Below are 8,369 nucleotides of genomic sequence, written 5' to 3'. Positions count from 1 at the left end.
CCAGTAGAAATCATGGACCGAGAGGTCAAGCAAACAAAGCAAAGCCGTATCCCGATAGTGAAGGTGCGCTGGAACGCAAAGCGTGGACTGGAATTCACTTGGGAACGTGAGGATCAGATGAAACTGAAATACCCTCACCTTTTTGCTTAGTTATTTGTAATTTCTTATTTGCTTACATTCTAATTTCGGGACGAAATTCCTTCTAACGGGGGGATGATGTGACAACCCGAAATTTCCATTTGTACGAACAATATCTATTCAATAGAAGTCAGTCCAATTTCAATGATTTTCAGACTTTTCCGAACAAGTTAGTGCACATTAGGGTTTACACTTTAGGAAATATCAGGAGAGTGGATGCTCCTGGGTTTGTGAAATTTGAACATTTCAAGTTTCATAAAGTTACAGCCCAAGTTCAAGAATAAAAATATTTTCTGTCAAAATATTTCAGGACTATAAATAGTTTTCTGAATTTATTTAATTCATTATTCACAATTCCAGCTAGAGAAAAGCCATTTTCTCTCTGACAGATCTTCGGGTTTTTATCCCAGATTGTGAGTAACTCTTTCTAGTAGTGTTAGAATACATATTAGATGCTTATAACATGATTTAGTGGGCTAAATCATGAGATCTAGGAGTTTACTCCCCAAGGTGTTCTTGGGCGGTAAACTCCCGAAACAAAGCCAAAACTGACATTGGTGCTAGGATAAGGCCATAGAACATTAGGGATACGTGTTAGAGACATGAAAACACACACAAAACCACCCAAGATTGGGAGTTTATGGCCCAGAACTCTCTTAGGCCGTAAACTCCATTTCAAAGGCCTAGATGCTGGTTTTTGGACTTAAGGACTTTAAGGCTTGCATCTAGGTTATTTCCCCAAGTAGCTTAAGGTCTTAAACACATCAAATGACTCAAATGAAAGTGAGTTTACGGCCCAGAACTCTCCTAGGCCGTAAACTCCATGTAAATGGTCACAAAGGGTGTTTTCATCACACCTAAGGGCCTAGACCTTTACAAGAAAATGTACCCACTAAATGGAAGGACCAAACCACACCAAAATCACCTAACCAAGTGAGTTTACGGCCAAGACTTGGTTCTTGGGCCGTAAACTCCTAAAAAGGCCACTAAGTGGTGCCTAATGCCTTCATATGCCAGGATTAAAAGTCTAGAACACATCCCACTAGTACAAGAGGCTTGAAAGCAACCAAGGAATCACCCCAAGGGAGTTTACGGCTGTAAACTCCAAGGGGAAATGTCCTTGAGGTCGTAAACTCCTATTTGGAGTACCTCTAGGCCTTAAACCCTTCCAAGAACATAGCCACTAGGTTAGAATAATTCTAGAAAGCATATTGGACTTCAAAACACACCAAACACACATGTTTGGGAGTTTACGGCCGTAAACTCAAGAGTTTACAATCGTAAACTCCATGTGTGATGGATTATGGAGAGTAAACTCTCTTGTAGGGTCCTTTGGAAACCCTAAACTCAAGTACCCTTTCCCACAATAGCTTAGATGAAGTCCTTACAGCTTAAAACACATACATAAAGTGTTATCTATGTCTAGGATGTCTTAAACATTATCAATTAGTCTTTTGTGCCTAATTGAGTACATATATGTGTGATTATATGTTCATTAGGATCGTAGTGTGTGCACAAGTCCTCGCTTGACACCTAGCCATCCGATACCGTTCAGTTCATTCCAATCACCAACTACAGGTGAGTTCATACCCCTTAATCAATGTTTTAAAGGATTTTAAATGCTTTAATATGGGCGGAATACAAGTAGAAAACAATATGTTATTAAATTAATTTTATGTATTTTATAACTGTGTTTTCACTCAGTAGATTTCACATATTTCAAAAGGAGTCACATGAAATGGTTTGATATCTTAAAATACTTGGATAACAGAAGTATTAGTTTTGAAATGTATAATGACTTCAAGTCACTTTAAATTATTGTTCAAAACTCCTAGATATCTTGCAAAACCAGTATATTTTACCTTTTTGAATCAGACTATACTTATACGTATATGTTCATTTATATGTTAGAGATTATAGTTTTCATCCTTCGTTCAGTTTCCCGCACTCTGGCGTTGCGAGGGTGCATAAACCTACTTCAACGACCACATAATTTCCAGTTAGCTATCATAGGGATAGTCAGAAGATATCAAACAAGAGTCAGTTCATTCATGAGTCTATACTAATGCCTTACATGATACATGAGTACACGTACTTAGGATTATATGATACATTAATATGTTTACATCTACTTACCTGTTACATGAACACACTTACATGAATACCATACAGGGACACTTCTTCATAGGTGCGTTATCCTGTATTTACTTACCTTGGATACTTGAACTTAGATCTAAGAGGAAGATTTATTAGTATTTACTGTGTAAATTGTCTTTCCTATCCCCGTTCAATGGGATGTTTCGGCGGGACTTACCATTCCGAATCTCACTGATTAGCTCCAGTGGTCGATGACGTCTACGGATGTCTAAGGTAGTCACTTGATTTGTGGTCAGTGACGGGACTAACTATCCCTCCGCCCGCTGTTGCAACAGTGGACGAGATGTGAATCTTCGGAGGATCATTAGGTTGACGATCTACGTCAAGAGATCGATGCAGGGACTAACCCTCCTTCCATCCTGCTGCTGCTACAGAGGATGAGGGGACACTCTTCGGATGTTCCTTAGGGTCTATCTTTCGCTTCATGCGATGTAGTGTTGGTCCTAGTACCCAGTGACAACGCTTACCATATTATATTTTTCGTGTTCACTTTATTCTGTGACACATTCACATAATCGATGAGTTAGACTAAGCACTTTAAGTACTAGTCTACACAAAGGAAAAACTATCATTATACAAACAGAACATTCGGGTCTTGGTAGAAGACTGCAATTCATACTTACAAAACATTCGGGTCTTGGTAGAAGACTACACATCATACATACAAAACATTCGAGTCTTGGTACAAGACTGCACTTCATGCTTACAAAACATTCGGGTCTTGGTAGAAGACTACAATTCATACTTACAAAACATTCGGGTCTTGGTAGAAGACTACACTTCATATATACAAAACATTTGAGTCTTGGTAGAAGACTACACTTCATTCATACAAAACATTCGAGTCTTGGTAGAAGACTACACTTCATTCATACAAAACATTCGAGTCTTGGTAGAAGACTACACTTCATACTTATAGAAAATAAGGGTTTTTCTAGGGATTTCATACTTACCTCAACATTTTCACTTAAAGGTTTTTCATGGCATTCATAGCAGGTTTTCACAAATAAAGCAATGACACTTATATACTTATGAACTCACCAGCTTTAAAGCTGATACTCGCTTTCAAAATAACTTGTATTCTCAGGTCGCCAGTAGACAGGTACGGAGGCCAGGGTTTGAGAAGACGGAGCAGTCAAGTCTCGTCTTTTATTTTGATTGTATATTTTTGGTGTCTTATTACATATAAAGAACACACATGTATAAAACTTTACTTATAATGCAATGGATGATGTTGTTGCTTGTTTATTATATTACACTGTTGTGATACTGTGCATGACGTCCTCCACCCCTGAACGTTTCCGCCGTTCGTGGTTTTGGGGTGTGACAGATTGGTATCAGAGCATTGTTTATAGTGAATATAGTATATCAACCCATAAAAGATATACTAACTATAAATACATGGGATTAAAAGACTCTGTCTCAGAGTTATACTTTTAAAATAATAAAATATTTAACAAAGTATACGTGCCTGCATTCATACTAAAATCAGTGTCACAATGACAAGAACAGAAGTATTACGATTGTTGGATATCACAAGTAAGCCTGGGGATATATAGTCAGTCTTGGGAATGGCATAGTCTGATCAACTATGCTGGTCCAAGGAGTGATTAGCATATGCCCAAGAATGCTTGTGATGTGGCAACAAGTCTAAAAACTTACCAACACAACCATAAAGAAATACCATTTGGGTATTTGATCTTACTGTAATTATCTTAGTTAGTTCGACTATTTTAGCTATTTCTTATATCCCTTTTCTCGCGTAGATTAAGATGGCTGGATTTCACCACGGCGATTCGTACTTCCCGAATCAAGGCAATGCGGGTTGGCTAGAGGCAGAGCCAGAAGATGATCACCCAATCCCTTTGGATGATCACCATGCTGAGGGCTTTTCCGATAGTTCCGACTCGGAGCCAGAAGTCAACAACCTAACCCCAGCTGCACAAAACCCAAACCTGAACCCTCGCCCTGTGTTTCAGGGACCCACACCTCTGTGGGCCACTAACTTGATAACATGGAGTCATGAACAGGGTCAGCCCATTCCCTACAACGGAGACCGAAGTTTCTACAACCTCACAGAAAGAGGTTCTGCCGATAGAGTCCTAGCAATCATGGTACGTAGGATGTCTAGGAACTCGATAATAGCTCAGGCGGCTGTCAATCAAGTCTTGGAAGTTGACGCCAACTCAGGTGTTAACACTGTCCACATTCGCCAGCTAGAGTCTGCTCATGAAAGGACTCTGGTCCATAATGCAAATCTGCAAAGGGAACTTGCTAAAACCCGAGCTGAAGTTAGAGAACTTCGAGCTCAACAAGCAAGGTCAGACAGGCGTATAAGGGACATCGAACGTCTACTGTCGGAATCAAGGACTCATGCTAGTAGTTCTCGTCACCGATAGAATATCGTTATCTCATCTTTTGGATATAACCTAGTTTATGTAAAACTATGGTCTAATTTCCTGTCTATATAAATCTTAGACCTGTTAGGTCTTTATCTGATCTTAAGTCTGTCAAAATTTTCCATCTTGGTTGATGTAAGGCCTACTCTTAGGCCATTTTTCCCGAACTTGTTACATCTGTAATTCCAGTATTATTGACAGATATCTAATCTTATGGAAATTATTATCCAAATGCTATCCTCTTCATTTAGTCATACTATTCCTTCTGTTGTTGGACTATGGTGATTTGAAGCCCTCTATGGCCGCAAGTGCAGATCACCTATGTGTTGGGCTGAAATGGGTGACACGCAACTAGCAGAGAGACAAGCTCATGATAACACTCTCACCAGCCCCGTGATCATACAATAAACAACAGAGAAGATCAACCAAATTCGGGAACGACTAATAGCATCTAGAGACCGACAAAAGAGTTATGCGAAATAACGACGAAAGCCCTTGGAGTTCCAGGTTGGTGACCGCATCATGTTAAAGGTCTCACCCTGGAAGGGAATGATACATTTTGAAAACGTGGAAAACTAAATCCAAGGTACATCAGACCATTCGAGATTCATGCTACAATTGGCCCTGTAGCTTACAAACTTAAAGTAAAGCAAGAACTCAGCAACATACACCCCACCTTCTACGTGTCCAATCTAAAGAAGTGTCTGTCCGACGAGACTCTTGTAACCCCTCTCAATGAAATCGAGATAAATGAGTGTCTACACTTTGTAGAGGAACCTGTGGAAATCATGGACAGGGAAATCAAGAGAACGAAACAAAGTCGTATATCAATAGTGAAGGTGTACTGGAATGCCAAGCGAGGACCTGAATTCACTCGGGAACAAGAAGAGCATATGAAACGAAAGTACCTGCATCTTTTCCCTAGTTCATGAGTGAACACTTTAGAAATAATTTCGGGACGGAATTCCCTCTAACAGGGGGATAATGTAACAACCGGTTATTTTGGGTCAAAGAAAGTCAAACAAAAGTCAAATAGTTAAAATTAAATCATGAGAATTCATATTACTTTTGAGGTTTTTAGTTTTGGGAATCAAATCACATGTCTAGACAGAAATCACTTCTTGGCCGCAATCAATGTAGACCGAAATATCTTTTGGCCAAGATCAACATGCGAAACTGAGAACCACTTGGACTGAAAACACTTTAGACCAAAGACGTTGATTTCGGTTGGAGCCTTAGACCGAAATCATGGATATTTCGGTTAGGATAAGCCGAAATCCTTGGTTTTAAACGGTGGCACAGTATACAATGTGATAAAATACACATTCCAATGCAAATATATATATATATATATATATATATATATATATATATTCAACCGAAATCATTCTTCCCATTCCTCATTTTCACTTCAAAGTTCCTTCACATTTGCTCTCAAAACTCATACGAACACCTTTAGATATACATACAATCATCAAATCTTCATCTGTTTTTCAAGATAACCTTCAAGCTTTTCCCAGAAAGCTATTTTACATAGTTGATTCCTAAGAGACCTTGGTTAATTTTCCTAAATAATCTAGTGTTTTTATAAACACTTTCATATTAGTACAACTAATTTATACATGTTAACGTATGATAAAAACATGTAGGACATGAACACTTTCAAGTGTTTTAACTTGAAGATTATCATCGTGATTTCGTTATCTAGCCAAGAACACACTCGATGTGAGTTCATACCCCTACAATTTTCACGATTTTCCATGTATTAGGGGAGGCGGTGTGGGAATACAAGTATCTTCAAGTTCAACTAGCTCCACTCACGAAGTTGATTAATATGATGCCAACTAATTCCCTACCTGCTCGTACAGGGTTGCAAGGGGGATAAGGAGGTGTGAGTGTTGGCATGGGGTCGAAAGTTGGTATGGGGGAAGTGGTTCATGAAAAGATGGAAGTGATGCGAATGTTGTTGGAAGAGTAATGTCTACTCAAGTTCCTACTTCGTTACCCAAGACTTCATTTTCAACTGTTTCCACTACGGTTACAACAAGGCCAGTAGTGAAAGGAGTGTTCATTGGGGAATAAGGTTCATTAAAGCCACCTCAATCGACTGAAGTAGAAAAAGGCAAGGGAAAGGGTATTAGTATTGAACCAAATGTCGAAGAGAAGAAGGCTGCCTTAGAAACAGAAATGGAAAGGGAAAGATAAATTCAAAGCATTCTTCGTCAAAGGCAAAGTGACCCTCCTGGTATGGAAAAGGGTGATCCTACGAAACATTACAATTGTGAAACTAAAGAAGCTAAGGTGTTATATGGAGAAATGCATGGTTTTTAGAAGATTCCCAAGAAGAGTTATTCTAACCAAAACTCTAACTTTAATTAGTTGGACTTCCCTATTAATGAAATGATGTTCAAGTCTTGTCAATATAAGATTGTTGGCAAATTTCAAGATAAAGAAGAGTTTATGAGGTTGAAGCTTCGATTCAATGCTGTTTTGGAAAAGAGTCATCAAAATTTCCAAGGATGCCTTATTCGAAGGAGTGTTGTAGAATTTTCAATTTCGTGTAGTCCTAGCAAACAATGTTGCAGTCAACTTCTCGGTTGTAGACTTCCTATTAATAAACCTTAATGATCTTATCAGTGTGGTAAGGATATTGAAGGGAGTTGATGTTTCGAAGCTCTAAATGACAAACAAAGAAGACTTCTTAATTGGGTATGCACACGTAAAGCTATTCATTGACAATTATTGTGATTGTCTTGCAATGAATGATGTTGAATTAGATTTAGCAATGGGAAAACAAGTTACTGTGCCTATATCTATGTTAAAAGGATCAGGAAGTTTGAAAAACTATGAAGATGGTGAAATCCGTTTGAAGCCTCTGTGAATAGTTTTTATTGGGAAAAACAAGAAAGGAAGAAACACCAAGTATCTTTTTCAAGTTTGTGATGTGGAAAAGTATACAAGTTCTTAATATACAAATTTGTCTGTTCGAATGAATAGTTGCAAGAAAAACAATGATGGTGATAAAGCAGAAATTCGAAAGTCTATCAATTAGGATGCTGAGATAAGGAGAGTTATACATCAAGCGGTCCAGATGTTGATGACTTAGGTTCGACACTGCTCACAAAGGGAGAAAATGTAGGGGTCGAAATTGATTGTGAGGTATCGAAGCATTCTTGGTCATGACTTAGTATCGAAGACTATTTTGTTTTTTTTGCATAAGGGCAAAGTTAGTGTCGAAGCTGTATTGTTTAGACCCTTATGTATTTTTTCTATGCTTTTGTCATCCCTATAAATATAGGATTGGTACTAGAGTTAGAGTAATAACATTGAGTCTTCGACTTGTACTCTATATTTCTTTGTATCTTGCAAAAGCATAATCAAGACAACTAGATTATATTTACATCGTGTGTTCATAATTCTTTCTGTACTCTGATTTCGTTTCATAAAATCAATTAAATACAACTACAGAAGACCCTGGGGTCAGCCCGTGGCATTTGTTTGAAAGACCATAGGGGTAGCCCGTGGCACTTGTAGCTTAAACCATGGGCCCAATGACACTTGGAAGTAAGACCATGAGGGCAGCCTATGACATTTCAATGGAAGACTGCGGGGGTAGCCCATGGCAATGTATGTATGGTATGTTGTTTTTTGGGGAACTCACTAAGCTTCGTGCAT

Source organism: Lactuca serriola, chromosome 1, assembly GCF_051521515.1.
Source record: "Lactuca serriola cultivar US96UC23 chromosome 1, Lser_US96UC23_V15, whole genome shotgun sequence".
NCBI lineage: Eukaryota > Viridiplantae > Streptophyta > Magnoliopsida > Asterales > Asteraceae > Lactuca > Lactuca serriola.
This window is presented reverse-complemented; position numbering follows the sequence as displayed.